The 20170-nt window shown below is 36.2% G+C and overlaps 1 pseudogene; it reads left to right on the plus strand.

The window, feature by feature from the left end:
* The first annotated feature begins 6120 nt into the window (after window positions 1–6120).
* LOC107979475 lies at window positions 6121–8176 on the plus strand (annotated as a pseudogene).
* Window positions 8177–20170: the final 11994 nt, after the last annotated feature.

The raw sequence follows: 20170 nt of genomic DNA on the forward strand, positions 1-20170 counted from the left end.
TACAGAACTAAATAGACAATTCTCAATAGAGGAATCTAAAATGGCTGAAAGACACATATTAAAGTGTTCAGCATCCTTAGCCATCAGGGAAATACAAATCAAAACAACTCTGAGATAACATCTTACTCCAGTCAGAATGGTTAAAATAAAGAACACCAATGACAGTTTATCTGGAGAAGATGTGGAGAAAGGGGAACACTCCTCCACTGCTGGTGGGAGTGCAAACTTGTACAGCCACTTTGGAAATCAGTATGGCGCTTCCTCAGGAATATGGGAATCTGTCTACCACAAGATCCAGCAATTCCACTCTTTGGTATATACCCAAAAGAAGCACATTCATACAACAAGGACATCTGTTCAAATATGTGCATAGCAGCATTATTTGTAATAGAACCTGGAAGCAACCTAGATGCCCCTCAACTGAAGAATGGACGGATAAAATGTGGTACATTTACATAATGGAGTACTATTCAGCTGAAAAAACAATGGAATCTTGAAATTCTCAGGCAAATGGGTGGAACTAGAAGAAACCATTCTGAGTGAGGTGACCCAGTCACAAAAAGACACACATGGTATGTACTCACTCATATGTGGATTTTAGACATAGAGCAAAGGATTACCAGCCTACAATCCACACTGCCAGAGAAGGTAGGAAACAAGGAGGACTCTAAGAGAGCTATACATGGGAAAGGGCCAAGATCTCCTGAGCTAAATTGGAGCATGGAGAGAAAGGAGAGGGAGCTAGAACAATGAGAAGGGGAGAAGAGGAGGTGTGAGGATATGAGGGAGCAGGATTTACAATGTTTTAAGCCTGTTTGTATCTTGCATCCAATGTTATGACCTTCTATTCAGAGGCAACACAGAAAGCCCCCAGGCATTTACAGTAATGCATTTTTCATTTCCTTAGGACTAAGTGTTAGAATCCAGGTACACCTTGGCTTCACCCATTGGGAATGTGATAGTGGCCATCCACCCCCACCCTCCACATGCATGGCAAGTAGTACCCTGGCTCTGTGCAGGCACAAAATATATACTCCTGGCTTGTCAGACTGTTACCAGCACATGATCCTAGTGTATAGATGGAGTTTCTCCAATGTTGTGGCAGCCGCTCACAAACAATCATTTAGAGATTAGTAACTATAAAATCTTGGCTGAGAGCTCAGGTTAGTTACTAGCTAACTCTTACATTTTAAATTAACCCATATTTCTTATCTACCTCAGCCAAGCAGTAGTCCTTTCTCTCAACCCAGCCTGTTCATTTTTCTTCTCTCTGTGTCTGCTCTAGACTCCCCAGACTCCACTCTTCTTCTTCCCAGCATTCTCTCTGTGCCCCCAAATCCTGCCTAGCTATTGGCCAATCAGTTTTTATTCACAGTGAGAGAAAAACATATTCACAGTGTACAGAGGATTATTCCACAACATATAAGCTTCCTCCAGGTTTTGAGCTCACCTCAAGTCAACAGCTCAGCAATGACAAATCCCCTCCTTTGTAATTTTGTCTGTCTACCACTTGCTCTCAGTAGTGTTAGTCATCTATAGTCACTTTAGTATAGCCACTTCAGATGTTCCCAACAACTTGGTTTTTAATGAGTCAAAACTTTCCCACTGTTTTTAATGTCAGAATCTGAGTAATTTAACAAGTTTTGACAAAAGCAAAACTTGAAAACTATATTTGTAATGCTATGTGTGAGGTTCTTTAATTATTTTCCTCATTTCTGAAAGATAAATAATCTACTTAAAGGAAAAACCAGTGTTTTCTCACTCTGGTAAGACTATAGTAAAATACAAAATGTCAAGACATCCTACAAGTATATAGTTGCTCCGTATTCATAGTGGAGAAAATACTGTGATCACAGAGTTCAGGAATTCCTTGTGATCCTAGGAGACCTGAAAAGCTCATTAGTTTTCCAGCCAGGGCAGAGGTAGAAATAGGGTGGTGTGAATAGCCAGATGCACAGTGAAAACTTTCCCAGCAGCAAGACCTTTCCAGACAGTGAAATATTATAGATTCCTGGGCTCAGGAACTGTTACTATTGGACAGATTGTTTCATTTTTATTCTGCCAAGGACATTAAAAAACAGTGTGATGCCAGAAAGGTTATGATCATGAAGAACAAGTTCAAAAGACTTTGAATCCTACACATCACTTTTAGCCAATATTATACTTTAGCTAGGAATCAAAATACATTGTCTGTATTTTCTCTTTATGTAAATGTAAATATAAATCACTGACTTATATTCACAGATCAATATTAACATATTTGGAAGGGAAACAAAATGCCCGTGGTTCTACTTTTATCCACAGGGATTTCATCATCCAAATCATAATGTGTCTGAATTAAAATGCTTTCAATTGAAAATACAGTTTTGAAATTTTATTTATTTAAATTTTAAATTATTTTTGAGAGCTTCATACAGGAGTTCTGGGTTTACATCATTCCCATTCCTTACTCTCTACCTATTAACTCCTCCTGTGTCACCCACACATTCTTTAAAATTTATGGCCTCTCCAGATATCTATATCTATATCTATATAATTTACATCTATATCTTTTTGGTATTTAGATAGATATAGGTTTAGATGCATATGTTGCTGATTCCATTTAGTGTTGCTCATATACAAACATATGTATCTATGACCATTAGAAATGGAAACCTATCTGGTGGCTCACCTTTGAAGGAAAATTAATCTCCCTCTTTTAGAGCCATTGATTGGCTGGAGCTCTTATTTATGGTGGGAAGCTTGTGCATATATTCAGATCATCTTTAGGTGGCTTAATTGTTCTAATTTCATGGGTGCTGCATGCCTGTCATGTATACAATATACTCCCTTGCAACAGGCATGCTAGTCCTCTGGCTCTTTATCTTTCCACTTTTTCTTCCACAATGTTCCCTGATCCTCAGATTTAATAGTTTTGTGTAGACCTCCCAGATGGAACCAGGCACTTCACAGTCCCATATTTTCTGCAGTTGGCCAGTTGCACATATTTGGAGTACCTTATATCTGCTGGGAAAGGAATCTTCTTCTTTAGTGACAAGGGACAGCTACATAAGAAATGGGATAGTAGCTTCTACTTAGGGACTTATGACCTCTCCTGTCATAAGTAGTTGGATAGGTTTGCAGTAGAACATATAAATTCCATCCTATTGAGTGATCAGACAACTACAGTTTAGCCCCTGAACATAAGTATGGCTCCTGCATCTTTGTGGTGCTATGGTTCAGAGGCTTTATGTCTGCCTAGAACAACTGATTGATTTTCTCTTTTGCCAGCTGACATAGGACCTTCCGATATTATGACAGCTAGTCCTCAGGAAGAAAGCTTCTAATTTTAGGGTAAATAATTTTTTCTTAATTTCAGAAAACTTTATATGTAAATTTTCATAATGTTATATATTATTAGGTATCTATTCATGCTTTATGAATTGAATATTATTTGCAAGTCTTAAGAGTTTAGAAACTGTTTTCTTTGGTAGCGTTAATGGAAATTTTAAATAAACTACTCCCCCCCATCATTGAATTTATAAATAACAAGCATTGAGAAAGACAAGGAAAATGCTTATATTTCTAGATGTAACAGTTTTTCAACATGGTAATGTGTCATTTAGGACTTAAAGCTTGCTGACTCATTAGTGATTTACATATTCATCATAGACTGAACTAGTCACTCTATTTTCCTTTTATTCATTCATGCCTATTGCATGAACATTTATCCATATAATCTCCATGAAAATAAATGTAAATTTACATTAAAATAAAGTGTCTTTCTTTCTTTCTTTTTGGTTTTTCAAGACAGGGTTTCTCTGTGGCTTTGGAGGCTGTCCTGGAACTTGCTCTTGTAGACTAAGCTGGTCTCGAACTCACAGAGATCTGCCTGACTCTGCCTCCCAAGTGCTGGGATTAAAGGGATGTGCCACCAATGCCCGGCCCAAAGTGTCTTTGTTTAATTCAATTCATTTGAAATGTTTCAATGTACTAGAGTGTAATTTATTTGTGGTAGCCTATGATTTCCTGTGGATATTTGTGTGTGTGTGTGTGTGTGTGTGTGTGTGTGTGTGTGTGTGTGTGTGTGTCACACACACACACCTATGAATTAGGAAGTCCTAAAGGAAAATAGTTAACTTGAAAAAGGAAAGAGAATGTAACTGAGAAAGGAAATGGCCCTTAATCTCAGCACTTGGAATGTGGATAGGAAGATTATGAGGTAGTCTGACTACACAGGGAGACATTAATTAAAAAACAGCATTAATAGGTATAGTTTTGAAATTTGATAACTTTTGTTTAGTGGCATATGGTGAATTACATGATAATTTTGGTATTTTTTATATTTTACATTTATATTATAAAGAGAGAATTAAATCACGCCATTAAAGAAAATTAATAATAACAAAAGAAAACAGCAAGAAAGGAACAAAAAGATGTAGTAAAAGAACAAGAAATTGATTAAGAAAGCATCCTAAACTAGGAGTTGTCACCTTAAATGAATGTAAGTTGATTAAATTTCTCAATCAAAAGAGAAAGAGTGGCTAAGTAGAATAGAGATTAAACACCCAAATGCATGTTGTCTGTGATGCACTTCAGTTTTAATGAAACTCATAAATTGAAAGTTGAACAATGAGCTTGGGAGGTGGTGGCACATAACTTTAATCTCAGCACTAGGGAATTAGAGGCAGGCAGATCTCTGAGTTTTAGGCCAGTCTGGTCTACAGAGGGAGTTCTAGGACAGCTGGGGCTACATAGAGAAACCCTGTCTCAAACAAAATAATTGAAGAAGAAAGAAAGATGAACAATGAAAAATGTATTTTGTACAGATGGAAACACAATTTAAGTAAAAAAAGATAGAAAGCAGACAGATAATGTTACTTTGTTTGATGTAAGAATCTATTCAAAAGAAGTTATAATAACTGGTGTGTGTGTGTGTGTGTGTGTGTGTGTGTGTGTGTGTGTGTGTCCAACATTACTGTACCTAAATGAAACAAATATGAATAGATTTGAGGGAACAATTAGCTAAAATACAACAATAATAGGGGGCTTCATTGTCTCCTTTTTATTGACAGATCATACAAACAGAAAATAGAAAATGAATGAACTTTATATACAATAAGAACTCCAAGGAACATTCCATTCAATAGAAGAATATAACATGAAAATTAAAAGAACCAGAGACATATATTGGGGTTTGAGCTTCAAGCTGAAGATAAGAAAAGCAAAACAGTTGGTCACTAGCTCTTACTTCTATCTCAGACCGAAAGTTGATCCTGGCTCCACCAAACCTCAGACTGTAATCCCAGACTGCTATGCTCTCTTCAACATGACTGGAGAATCCTGAGACTTCAATGTCTTCCTATACACAATGTGTCTAGAAAATGAATTGCCAACTCTGAGACCCTGTTCTTGTCTTAAATATCTCTCATGAGTCCTGGGATTAAAGGCATGTGATCCCAAGTGCTGAGATAATCTTTTTGTGAGTTGTTTCTCTTCATTACTGGATCAATTACATATACCTCAGTGTGGCCTTAGACTAACAGAGATCTGTCTACCTGTTTATCCTGAGTCATAGGATTAAAGGTGTGTACCACCACTGTCTGATCTCTATAACTTGAGGCTGATTTGCTTTCTGAATCCTTGGGCAAGCTATAATAAATCATAAATAATATATCACCACAGAAGTCATATTTCTTAGGTTTATGTGGAATATTGTCTAAAATAGATCATGTTGAGCCACTACATATAAAATTTAAGAAGAATGAAATCAGGATCAAGCACAAACTAGGAATCATTCATAGAAATTACTTGAGAGACTTTACAAATATATGTAAGCATTTTAAAAATGATCCTAAAGCATGAGTAAACCAATAGAAACCATAATATTAATAAAAATAACTAACTTGAGACAAACAGAAATAGAAGCAAAAACTGTAACTAAGCAGAGGAAATTTAAGGAGGAAGTTACTCAAGTGCCTACATCAATAAAGAGGAAAGATTACAAGTAGAAACCTTAACTTACAACCTCACAAACTAGAACAAGATGCCATCCAAAACTCAGAATTAGAGGAGGGGCTAAAAATGATATTATAAAGATAAAATCTCACAAGACTTTCATGAAAAATTAAGTGCCACGGAATGAGGTAATCTAGAAGAAATATAGACATTTCTAATCACATACAACTCACTAGGACTAAATCACAGAAAAATAGAAAATCTGCCAGGACCAATAACAGCAAGATTCTATCAGCAATAAAATCTTTCTTATCAAAGAAACTCCCAGAACCAGATTGTTATTACATAAAATTTTACTAAATATTTAAAGACCTACACAGATCCTACTTAAGTCCCACAAAGGGAAGAGGGAATATTTGAAATCAATTTTGTGAGGTCAACACAATTCTTAAAAAAACATTGATAAGTACACTAGATGAATGGAAAAATTAAGGACCAAATCATTTGTAAAAAGATATCTAAAACTCTCCACAGGATGCTGTAGGTCCCCCAACCCTGAGAGGTCTTTGTACACCTTAGGTTCCAGGAAGCTGAGGAGATCTGGAGCAGGGTCCAGGTGGCTTGAGTATGGAGAGTATGGAGATTGTTTCAAAAGACAGCCAGTTTATTGAAAGGCTAGCTTATATAGCTCAAGTGCAGGGTAGGAAGGTCAGGGGAGGAAGTGCTACAGAGGGGCAGGGATTCCCCAAGCAAACTTCTAGTCATATGATTTCTGAGAAGCCAGTTCCCAGAGGTGGCAGTGGGAAGTGGGGTGCTTAGGGATATGTGTATGTGTGTGTGTGGGAACAGAAGCTTGACTGACTCTATCATAAAGTTGCCTTTGTCTCTATGGAGTTGAGTAGGCCCAAGCCTGCTTTTGGTAGGGAGTGGTCCCACTCCTGCCATGCTTTCTGAGAGATGTTTAGGGAATGAGCAATGCTCTACCAATTCTCATCTGGCTTGGGAACCCTCAGAATGTTATTGATCTAATTTCATCTTCACATTAGAAAGATGATTCACTATGATTAAATGGGATTTGTTTTGGGTGTGCAAGCACATTTCTATATATTAAAATAAGCAAAATATATGATATATTGCCAAATTAATAGGATCCACAAATCCTATTGTATATTAGGAGACTTTTAGGGTGTGTATGTTGGGGGACTTTTAGATTGTTTTAGCTGAGAAAGGGAGACCCACCCTTTCTCAGAGTTTCTATTCCTGTGAAGAGACACCTTAACCACAGCAACTCTTACAAAGGAAAACTTTAATTGGGGTGACTTCGTTGTAGTTTCAGATGTTCCATCCATTATTATCATGGCAGGAGACATGGTGGCATTCAGACAGACACACTGCTAGCTACATCTTGATCAAAAGACAACAGGAAGTAAACTGTCATACTGAGCGAAGATTGAGCAAGGGACACCTCAAAGCCCACCCCTAGAATGACATATTATCTCCAAAAAAGCCACATCTCCTAATAGTATCACTCACTCTGGGGGCCATTTTCTTTTAAAATTTCACATCTAAATCTCTGGCCCCAAAGACTTGTATATCATGATGCAAAATTTCATTCAGTTCAACTTCAAAAGTCTCCATTATCTATCATAGTCTCAACAATGTTTAAAAGTCCAAAGTCTCTTCTGAAATTCATGCATTCTCTTAACTGTAATCCCCTATAAAAACAGAATTAGCCTTTTGTCCACAGCAGATAGCTTCCAGAAACTTGTAAAATTGACAAACACAAAGGAAAAGAGGAGTGGCACTCACTATATATTCTCTAGACTTTTTAGAAAACATGCAGTTGCTCCAAATACATGTGAATTCACAAAAGGGGTGATAATGTAGGCCTTAAGGAAATGGGCACTTTTCAAGAAGGGACACCCCATAACTGTTACCATGGGAAACACAGATGAGTCTACAATGTCACTCAGCATGATGTGGGCATCATTGCAAACAAGAAAGTTAAGGACAAGATTCTTGCCAAGAGAATTAATGTGAAGATTGATCACATCAAGTATTCTAAGAACAGACAAAGCTTCCTGGAGCTAATGAAGAAAAATGACCAGAAGATAAAGGAAGCCAAAGAGAAGGACACCTGTGATCAGTTGAAGTTCCATCCAGAGAAGCCTACTTTGTGGAGGACTAAGAGAAGGAGCCTGAGCTGCTGGAGCACATTCCATACAAATTCGTGGCCTAATGTACCAAAAGAAATAAAAGACCTGGATTGTAAAGTGTTAAAAACTCAGAATAAAAAAGTAGATCTCATACTTTCAACATACAACGGCACAGGTTATTCATTATCATTCCAAAACACAGAGAAGGGATCATAGTGAGGAAATACTGGACCAAAGAAATACCAAAAACCAGCTGAGAAAACTCCAAACTCTCTGTCTGATATCAAAATGCTCTTCATATCTCCAACTCCATTCAGTTTTGTTGATTGTAACACACATCTTTCCCTTGAGCTCTTTTCACATCTTGTTAGAAGCTCTTCTAGGTGGGTATCCCATAGCTCTGGCATCTCTAACATCTTGTGGTTTCTAAGGCAATCCACACAATGGCCTCTCTGGGCTTACATTCAGAGAAACCTCTAATACTTGCCTGGTGTTGAAGTCTTTCCTTAGTCTTGGGTACAATTTCTATAACCCCTTTCTTTTATCCTTAACTCCAGAATCACATGGCCAAAGCTGCCAATTTCTGCTATTTACTGGCTGGAACATGGCTCCCTTGTCAATAACATTTTCAACAGCTTTCTGTCCTTCACTGCATAAGCTTTGCTGTCCTGAAACTTGCTTTGTAGATCAGACTGGCCTCAGACTCAGAGATCCACCAGCCTCTGCCTTACCAGTCCTGGTATTAAAGGCTTGCACCACCAGACCTGGCTCTACCTTTTTCTTTTTGTTCCTTTTCACAAGTTGAAGTCTTAGCTGGGTGGGATCTTGCTCTAAGATCACCACTCCCTTTATTCCATATCTTAACCTGTTATCTCTATTCCACTTTCTGGTGTCCTTTTATCCTCAAATATTTTTCCTTTCTCTGATTTCTCCTTTTCAATATAAATCTTCATGAGAGCCAACACTAATAACCTTACAACATAGTCTATGCTAGTCTGTTTTGAATTTCCTCTGCCAATGGAATTAATCCAAAGCTCTTCATTTTAGCCTTAGGCAGACTCTTTGCACAAGGTCAATAAGCAACCACATTCTTCGTGAAAATATCATAAGAACAGTCCCTAGGACACTAATACTAATATTTCCCTTCCCTGAATCCTCTTAATTCAGGCACCCACAACTCAAATAACTCTTAACACCACTGTTTTCTATTCTCCTACTAGGATTGCCCATGAAGCAGCACTTGAAGCTTTCAAATTCTTTTCTAATCCATAGTCCCAAGATCAATATTCCTTTAAAAATGCATTGTCTGGCCTATCACAACAATGCCCCAGTCCTGGTACTAACTTCTGTCTTAGAGTTTCTGTTACTGTAAAGAGGCACAGCATGACCATGACAACTCTTTTTTTTAAAAAAATAATTCTGTTTTTATTTAAAAAGATTGAACAAGAACATCTATCTTTTCAGGCTCATACTCAATAAAACACAACTTGGAAATCCTACTGTGGAATTTGAGCAGCAAATAACATACTGAGCATTGGGTAAGAACACATCTATGATCTTAAATAAGTATTAATTTTTGTTCATCTACATTCTTTTAGAAGTCAGGAAGGAGATTAAATTTAGCATCCTTTTAGAAGACTCATATTCTCCCCTTGACCTTTCTTTATGGTTACACATGCTTGGAGTTCAATTCTTCAATAGTAACCTGCACATTTCCACTGTTAGCTGTGTACTTAGAGTGTGCCATTATCTAGGATATTTCTAGATTTGGTACAATGGTATTTTTGCATCTAACTTCTGACATAGTTGACAAACTGTTCAGTTTATTCTGCAGAGCCAAGGCAAAATGGTCTTGGCATCTTTGGGCTGCCTGGGTGAGTGTGTCCAATTCCAGTTAGTAGATTGTGGGGCTCTTTTAAATCTTTCCTTTGTGGGTTCATGTGAACAAACAGACAACTCTAATAAAGGAAAATATTTAATTGTGGCTTGATATGGGATGTCTTTCTGTATGTTGAAAATATATGTTCCTTTCATTGGTTGATAAATAAAGCAGTTTTGACCAATGGCCAGGCAGAATATATTTAGGGGGAAAATCCAAACAGAGTTACCAAGGAAATAAGGTGAAGTCAGATATAACTCCTCTGGAAATACACAAATTAATAGAATGGGTTAATTTGTAAGAGAGAGCTAGCCACTAATATGCCTGAGCCATTGGCCAAACAATTATAATTTAACATTCGCCTCTGAGTGATTATTTCATAAGTAGATGCTGGGACCCAGGGAGTAGGAGAGAAACTGGTCCACTACCCAGAGAGACAGATAAAACATCCAACTGCAGTGGCTAGCTTGCAGTTTCAGAGGTTTAGTCCATTATCTTCCTGGCAGGAAGACATTGTGGTGAGCAGGTAGACTCAGGGCTGGTTATATGTCAATCAGAAGGCAACAGGAAGTGGACTGTCATATTGAGCAATGCTTGAAAAAGAGTGATACACTTCCTCCAACAAGGCCATACTTCCTAATAGTACCACTCATTTGGGAGCCATTTTGTTTAAAAACCAGCACACACAGTCAATGTGGGGACAGGCTTTGAGGTAGGTCTCTGTTTCCATATGTTTGGGTCATGGATTGAATAGGAGGAAAAGCATTATGCCCCAGTATTCTTTCTTAAGTTTGTTTTTCTCAGGAATTTTGTTTCAGCAATGAGGAAAGGAAGGAATATTAATACATCTCATTAACAGAATGAAGAACAAGAACCAGATGTCCATTGTAGATATGGAAAAAGCTTTTGGTAAAATCTGCCATGATCTCTGCTACCTGTGAATAGATATGTATCTCAATGAAAAAGCCAAAGCTCATATATGACAAGTTCGCAGTGAACATTCTATTCAATAGTAAGAAATGGGACCTTTTTCTTATAACACCTGGGACAAGATAATATTGCTCACTCTCCTCATTTATTTCCACCAACATGCTAGAAATTTTGACCTGAGCAAGGAGGTAAGACCAAAGAATAACAAGTCTACACACTAATAGGAAAGAAGAGAGTGACACTGTCATGTACTGATGCTATATATGACATTGTATAGAGAATACTCTGCCACATATGTCCAACTTGCAGGCCCACAGGCTGCATGCATCTCAGAGAAGCTAGGAATGTGGGCCAACAAAATGGAATAACCTAGCTAAAACACTGAGCAGTTCTGGATATGAACTTCGTAGATGACAATATTGTGTCATGATGTGAAAAGGTTAGACAAGTCTGTGTTAAAAACTGTGATAATTAATAAATAAAACAGTAAGTCTGCAAAAGATACAATAACTAGGAATAATAAACTGTAAAAAAGGAATCTAGGAATGATTTCATTAACAAATGCCATAAAATACATAGAAATAAATTTAAGATAGTACACAAGAGACTATGAAACACCAATTAAAAAAATGGAAAGAGACATAAATACATGGGGAGATAGCCTCATGCCATGGATAGTAGAAATTCATACCGTTAAGATGTTTATATAAACTCTTTCCTGAATTATGGATTTAATTTACATGGTTTCACTTACAAATGACTAAGAAAGTTAAATGAAAAACTACAGGAATAAACAATTTGTAACCTTAAAATACTTAGATAATACAATGTTTAAATTATTCTGTTTGCTGTCATTGTTAATCATTTTTTGTCATTGTTAATCATTATTTATCATGATTTATTATATAAAATAAATAATTTATTTATCATGATAAATAAAAGACCCAGAGATAGGCATTTATTTAAGATTTATGCTGAAGATCAGAGAAGCAAAGCAGCCAGCCACTAGTTCTTACCTCTACCTCAGTTCAGACCAAAAGGGTCATCCTCAAACTGCTTCTGACTTCACTGCTCTTAAGATTTACTCAGACTGCTATGCTCTCCTTAACATGGCTAGAGACTAACTCTCAGTCTGAATACCTCTACTTTTTATACATCTCAAATCCTGGGATTAAAGGAGTGAGCTTTGATTCACTCTCTGGTAGCCCAAGGTAGTCTTGAACTCAGAGATTTGTCTATGTCTTACTCCTGAGTCCTGGGACTAAAGGGTGTGCTTGGCTTCTATAATTAACTAGTGCAGCTGCTTTACTATTTTGATTTCCAGTGGATTTAATAAATCATATACAATATATCGTCACAATCTATTGTTCTTAACTGTATATTAGATGTATAATTAACTGTATACTAGGTAAGTATACAGAAGGATAAAATGAATTATGCATATAATTTAATATGGCTGAATTCTTAGGCATTCACTGTTTCTTGACGTAAGTTCTTTCAAACATTTGGAGATTATTTTGCCATCCAAAGTACTATATATGTTTAGGGCAACTTTACCACCGTTCTGTGATCCTGTCCAGTGAAACATAGGAAATACTCTGAACATCATATGTAGCAACAGAAGTTCCTGAAGTAAATAAGTAATCTTGGGAAGAAAACACTACCTACTAAAAATACTTTACTAGAAGGTGGTAATGAAGACAGAATAGTTCTAGAATAAACATGACACACATCATTGAGAGAGAACTACAGTGTAGTGTTTTAAAACGTAAAGTTTTCCTAAATGAAAATGAATTAAAGTCAAATATTTTCAAAGCATTATTCATTAAATTAGATTGTTAAATTTATTGATAACAGTTCAGTATTTTTCCAAAGGCATATGGGTAATCCATCATCTCTGAATTTAGAATTTTTTAAATAGAAAGAACAGAGGAGTTGTTTCTGTAATCAGGATTTAAATACAATAAATCTAAATTGGGAAATTTAATCTCACTATTCTATGCATTATGAGTTGAGGGTGTTCAGGGTTTCTGACTGTAACTTGTTCTGTATTTCTAAAGACAGTTAATATTTCTTTGCTCCCTCTGTGGTATTCTTTATTCCTACTATACCATAGAAATCTAACATATGTTCCTTTAATAAGTTAACTATGTCTTTATGCAGAGTGTCTCATAGCTATTTAATCATCACACAGTTTATTCTTAACGATGTGAACCTTTCCAGTGACTTTCCACAAGCAGTTGAGCTATGTGTGTTTTCTGTGCACATTAAAGGAAATAAAATTTCATGGTATTTGTGATATCACAATTTGTTCTACTAGAACTAATGCATGAGAACTAATAATTAATATTTGTAAACTAATGTTCAGATTCTTTTAAACATGACTTATATATGTACTTATTCTTTTATTCATGTTTCTCAGGAATGCTCTTTTTTGTGGATAAGAATACATATCAAAGTTTATATTATTCTAATATGTGAGAAATTTTAAACAGGCTTTGTTGACTTATAATTATCACTTCTATTGCTTTTCTTTCTTAGTGTCTTATGGAAACCTAATCACCAATTATACCTTAATTGCTTAAAGTCGAAATATTGACACCTTTTCCAACTCAGTACTGTAATTGTTATTCATGATTAAAAATTTAATTTCATGTTTCCTACAAAATGAATAAACATCAAGATATATATGCACTGTCCAATATTTTTTTCATGTTACTTTTATATATGCTTTGGAATTATAGTAAATAAACTTAACTCCATGTTTTGCTTTTGAGATAATGTATATTGTGGGATTAAAAAAACAGATAATGTATGTGATTCTCTTCATCAGTAATTATACCTTCTATTAATAATAATTATTAAAACATCTAAAATATTATGCTCTTAAGTTTCTATTTTTTTAACATATAGTGATGATTTCTGTTATACCATAATCAGTTTGCATTCAATTCAGCGTGTCATTTGATTGTATAGGAAAAAAGTGGGCACAGGAAAAATTTAACCTCTTATTTAATTTGCACATTCGGGTGACATTCAAATTAGATATTTAGATGTATGCAATGGTTTATTTGTTCAGTTTTATGTTACTTAAATGCATCTGACTGCAACTCTCTGGTCTGCTTCAAATTTTTTAAGTGACCTGTAAAGTCATTCTTGTGAGGAGCACAAGACCACGTTGTAAAGTTGTTGTGGCAAAAATGAAAGATCATCAATACCTTCAAAATCTCCTTCTGAAATTTTCCAGTCATACAAATTCAGTCAGATGGAAGGCTTTGGTTTTGATGCTCTTAGTGTATGTTGAAACAAAGAAAGCATTCATTATCCCATTAAAACCTGAATGTATGGGCACATGTAATGCAGAAGTTCTATCTTTGTAATATCAGATAAATATATTTACCAATTGAAATTTTAATTCATTTTAGTCAATGTAGATTTTTCTAGTGCTATCATAAATGACCATGGAGTTAAATCATATCATGAAGTCTTTGTGCTGTTTCCTGTCAGTGTCATTCTCTTCACTCTCTCTATTGAAAATGAAATAAATTGTTTGTGATAAAGTGGAGAACTCCAAGTCTGACTAAGACCTACCTAACATTTGCACCGTTATTGGGAACATCATTAGATCGGCACACGGCTAATTTTTGCCCTTTCAGATCCACAAAATAAGAAAGATAAATCTTCATGATAGAAGAATGCAGGACATAGCTACTCAAATTAGTCAAAGCATGTTCAAAACATATTTTTTTATTTTTCCATAAGATCTCAGATATGATAAAAATTGTTTTAGGTTCTGTTCTCTAAATTTTCAGATACAAATGATTAAATGCTAATTATAATTGATGTCAATCTCTTTCTGACAAAAATCATCTTTACACTACATTTGGAAGTCATGACCAGGACTAAGGAAGTTTTCATGGCAGAAACGCATTAACTTTCCAGATATATGGTCATTATCTAAAAGCCTTGCTTGACCTTTTTATTTATTGATATACCTTGACCTTGCAATTTATTTATTCACATCATTTATAGATAAGGCTCCAGAAAAATTTATAATAGATGTGAAACTACTTATATTCAATTTATTCTTTTTTTTTTTTTTTTTTTTTTTTTTTTTTTTTTTTTTTTTTTTTTTTTTTTCGAGACAGGGTTTCTCTGTGTAGCTTTGGAGCCTATCCTGGCACTTGCTCTGGAGACCAGTCAATTTATTCTTATAATGTTGGACTAAAATGGGAATCCAATGAATCTCTAACTCATATTTTTTGTCCTTCAGTTCAGTATTCTTCAAACTCACCTTAAATAACTAGAAAAAATTTAAAAAGTAATCAAGTGATATTACAATTTTGATTTATATCTGCCAAAACGTCTTGTATAAAAATGACAATGTCTATTGGTAAATTAAGACTTATATTTACTTTTTTATTATAGTCATTATTCATACTGATTTTGTGAACAATCATTTGTTTTGTTACTGACAAGAGGCCAAGTTTATTCTCTAACTTCAAAGAGAAATTATAACATGCAATATTTTTATTTCATTGAAAATAGATTTTTCTCTCATACAGTACATCCCAACCAAAGTTTCCCCCCTCCATTCTTCCCAGGTTTCCTTCCACCTCCCCCTTGTCCAGATTCATTCCCCCTCCATCTCCGTTCAGAAAAAGTATTCTTCCAAGAAACATCAACCTCTGGATTGGTTAGAAATACTTGAGAGTCATATATCCAATAAAGGGTTAATATCCAAACACTTAAAGGAGTTAACAATTCAACAGCAGCAACAACAACAAAAACCCCAAAACTTTAAAAATAGTCCCCACATACACAATAGCTCATTTATTAATTCTTCAAATACTGGCTACTTGGGATAAACAAAGCATGGTTCGAAGTACTTGAAATACAACAATAAGCTAAATAAACAAAAGTCTTTGTTTAGTGGGTCATATAATCTAGGGAGGGACAGAAAATAGACAGATAATAACATAATTTCAAAAGCAAATTAAGTAAAAAAAATGAAGTAAGCAATGAAGGAGGAAAGCCCAAATCCTTTTGACTTAATTTTTTCCTTTTTTAAAAAATTTAAATTAGAAACAAGCTACTTTTACATGACAATCACAGTTCCCTATCCTTCCCCTCATCCCCTTTCCCCCACTTGCTCCCTATCTTATCCCCTTTCTGCTCCTCAGAGAAGGTGAGGCCTTCCTTGGGGCTTTTCAAAGTATGTCATATCATTTGGAGCAGGGCCTAGACCATCCCCAATGTGTCTAGGCTGAGAGAGTATCCTTCTATGGGGAATGGGCTCCCAAAGTCCATTCCTATACTAGGGATAAATACTGATCCACTGCCAAAGACCCGACAGATTGCTCGGGCTTCCTAACTGACACCCACTCTTAGAGGAGCCTAGAAGAATCCTATCCTGGTTTCCCATCTATCATTATGTGGGCCATGAGCTCCCCCTTGTTCAGTTCAGCTGTTTCCGTGGTTTTCTCCAGCCTGGTCTTGATCCCTTTGCTCATCACTCCTGCCTCTCTGGAACTGGATTCCAGAAGTTAAGCTTAGATTTTAGCTGTGGGTGTCTGCTTCTGCTTCCATCAGCTACTGGATGAAGGCTCTAGGATGGCACTTAAAGTAGTCATCAATCTCATTATCAGGGAAGGGCATTTAAGATAGCCTCTCCACTATTGCTTAGATTGTCAGTTGGGATCATCCTTGTAGATCTCTGGAAATTTCCCTAGTGCCTGATTTCTCTTTGAACCTATAATGGCTTCCTCTACTATGGTATCTCTTTCCTTGCTCTCCTCTATTCTTCCCCTGACTCAATCTTCCTGCTCCCTCGTGTCCTCCTCTCACCTCTCTTCTCCTCTTCTCTTTCTCCTAACTTCCTTCTCCCTCCCCATGCTCCCAATTTGCTCAGGGGGACCATGTGTGTTACTCATGGGGTCACCCTTGTTTCCTAGCGTCTCTGGCACTGTGGATTTTAGGCTGGCAATCCTTTACTCTATCTCTAAAATCCATATATGAGTGAATACATATATTTGTCTTTGACTGGGTTACCTCACTCAGATGGTTTCTTCTAGTTCCATCCATTTGCCTGCAAGTTTCGAGATTCCATTGTTTTTTGGTTTTGTATTTTTGTTTTTTTGTTTTTTTTTCTGCTGAGTAGTACTCCATTGTGTAAATGTACCACCTTTTCTTTATCCATTATTCAGTTGAGGGGCATGTAGGTTGCTTCCAGGTTCTGGCTATTACAAATAATGCTGCTATGAACACAATTGCACAGAAGTCCTTGTTGTGTGAATGTGCATCTTTTGCTTATATTCTTTAGAGTAGGATTGCTTTATCTTGTGGTAGAATGATTCCCATCTTTCTGAGGGGTTGCCAGACTGATTTCCAAAGTGTTCTCCTTTCTCCACATCTTCTCCAGCATAGACAGTCATTGGTGTTTTTGATTTTAGCCATTCTGATAGGAGTAAGATGGTATCTCAGAGTTGTTTTCATTTGCATTTCGTTGATAGCTAAGGATGTTGAATACTTTCTTATGTGTGTTTCAGCCATTTTAGGTTTCTCTATTGAGAATTCTCTATTTAGTTCTGTACCCCACTTTTTAATCGGAGTATTTGGTATTTTAGTGACTAGCTTCTTGAGTTCTTTGTATATTTTGGAATTCATCCCTCTGTCAGATGTGGGAGTGGTGAATATCTTTTCCCATTCTGTATGTAATGCTGAGAGAGACAACCTCTCTGAGATGACAGCTGTGGTTTGGAAGCCTCTTCAGTCTCAGAGAATCCTCAGCAGGTACTTGTCTGGAATGACAGGTCCTCAGGAGTCCTGTTTGGCAGCAGCAGAAGAGCTACAGTATGGAAGGTACACAGTGGAGAAGGTTGGAATGGGTTGTGTAACAAGGATGTTTTCATGGTTTGGGGAAGTCTTGTGTGTCTTGGTTTATTCACAGTACTGTTAGTGACACTTTTGTTACAGCAGTGATGCTCATAGCTCCCAATGATGCATAGTAATATCACATGCAGCTCACCACCAAGCCCTGGCAATTGCTTTCTGAAAGACAAATCTGAATCCATTCATAAACTCCATTCTCACCTTTTCATCCTTCCTTCCCAACTTCCTCTTCTCTCTCTGCCTCTTACACACATTCACAGTTACATGGCATATTTTCTTCTTGTTATCTGAGCTCTGTGACAATGGGACATGTTTCTGCGGAAGCCCATGGAGCACTTTGTCCCAGTCTCTCTTGTCTTAAAAGCATTCAGTATCATTGATAGTAGACGAAAGTTACTGAATTAAAAGAACCATTCCAGCATGAAAAGCTACTGATACTCTCTGTAAGCTTCACTAACTCTCTTCACAATTATTTTACAAATAACATGTTAATTTATTATTTGAAAACTCTGTGTATGTGTATAATGTATTCATGCATTTCACCTACCACTCCCTCCAACTATGCCCAGCATCTTTCCAATATATTTTCTTCCCCACTTCATTTGCTTGTGCATGTATGAATGTTTGTGTATGTATGTATGTATGTATGTATGTATGTATGTATGTATGTGTATGTATGTATGTATGTATGTGTGTATTTTTATATTTATTTTATCTACTGAATCCCGTATTGCTGTCCCATATGGGCATATGTGTGAAATTATCCACTGGGAATGAACTACCTACCATGAGTATTGTCCCTACAAGGAAAAACTGAGGCCCTCCACTAGCATCTACCAATCTCACCTGTGGTATGACCTTGGTAGCTCTTTCTCTCTCCAGGCTAGAAATTTCATGGCCTGATCTTATTCAGGGTTTGTGTAAGCAACTAGAGCTGCTAATTTCTTTCAAATGTACTTGCAAGTACTACTAGAGCTGTATAGTGATACATATTTAAATACTTAAACAGTGACCTGAGCATAAGAAAAGGCATGTATGAATATCTTAAAATTGTATTGCAAATTCAATAAAGGTTGTCTCTCCTTAAATTGTATTTATTTGTTTAGCTTACAAAAGGGTAAGTTTTTATAATGATTCTTCATACATTATTGTAAGGATAAGTCTTTACCCCATCTGCCTGAGTCATGCCACCATGTGGGCACCCAGAACAACACACAGAGTCAAATATTAGTTTACAATGCTGCTGGCCAGTTGACTAGGATTTCTTATATGATAGCTCAGTCTTAATTATCATAAATGAATATATTTTATAAGACTTATTACATTATAAGTATTGGTTGTCCTGCTCCTACTGTTCCTTTGAAACCTCATCCCTTCTGCAATTACCACTTAAAACTTTAGTGTCCAGAATCCCTCCCCCCATTCTTTTGTATCACATATAGTCCATTAGCTCCTTGTATGTTTTACTTGACTTACATGCTCATACATAACTTCATGTTGATTACCTTCCCCCTGACTCTTATTCCCTTCTTTCCCTATCCCCTTCTCTCAGCTACTTGCTTGAACCTCCCCTGAGTCCACTATTCTACTGGTCTACCATAATTTAACCAGGTTCTGTCATGGCCCTTTCCTTGTCATGCCCCATCATACCTCATTTCTGCCTTCCTGCCATCCATTTGCATTCCATATTAACATGAAAAACAGTGTATTTGAAACTAGAAGCCATATATAGAGAGAAACAGTATTTTTATTTGGGATTCTGGGTGACCTCCCTCAGTATAATTTTTCTGCCTTGTTTCACAATCTGCAAATTTCATGATTCTATTTTTCTTTACAGCTGGTTACTGTGTTCAATTGGTCAAGTATGAGACTCATTTTCTAGGCTATGTGTTCTAGAATCATGTTAAAAGGAAAAATAAAACAAGTGGTTTCACAACTGAATTATACTCAATGAGAATTCTGCAATGATCTATTATTAATTTGAAAAAAGAGCATTCTTCTGTTCTTCCATGCTTAATTTTGATACTAAGCAATGAAATTCAAAATCCTCTGCCCTTGTCCCTCCCTTATGAAGAAATAGATTGATAATGTGGGTAAAAGAATAGAACTATTACATGTACATTTATATTTTAAGTAGGGCAGGAAATATGAAACATTAAGCTAAATTAATCAGGATAAAATTCAGAAAGATAAACATAGATGTGTGTTTAGTTCCCCAATGATAACTTCCATTATTTAGGAAACACTTTGACAATAATCCAGCAGAAGTGGAACAATGGCATCCAGATCATGAGAAAGAATTGTCCTCTGAGCATCTCCTGACACATCATTGTGACATTGTGTTCTATAATTGGAACCACATTTCAACAGGGACACT

This window comes from Cricetulus griseus (assembly GCF_003668045.3).
Source record: "Cricetulus griseus strain 17A/GY chromosome 1 unlocalized genomic scaffold, alternate assembly CriGri-PICRH-1.0 chr1_0, whole genome shotgun sequence".
Taxonomy (NCBI): domain Eukaryota; kingdom Metazoa; phylum Chordata; class Mammalia; order Rodentia; family Cricetidae; genus Cricetulus; species Cricetulus griseus.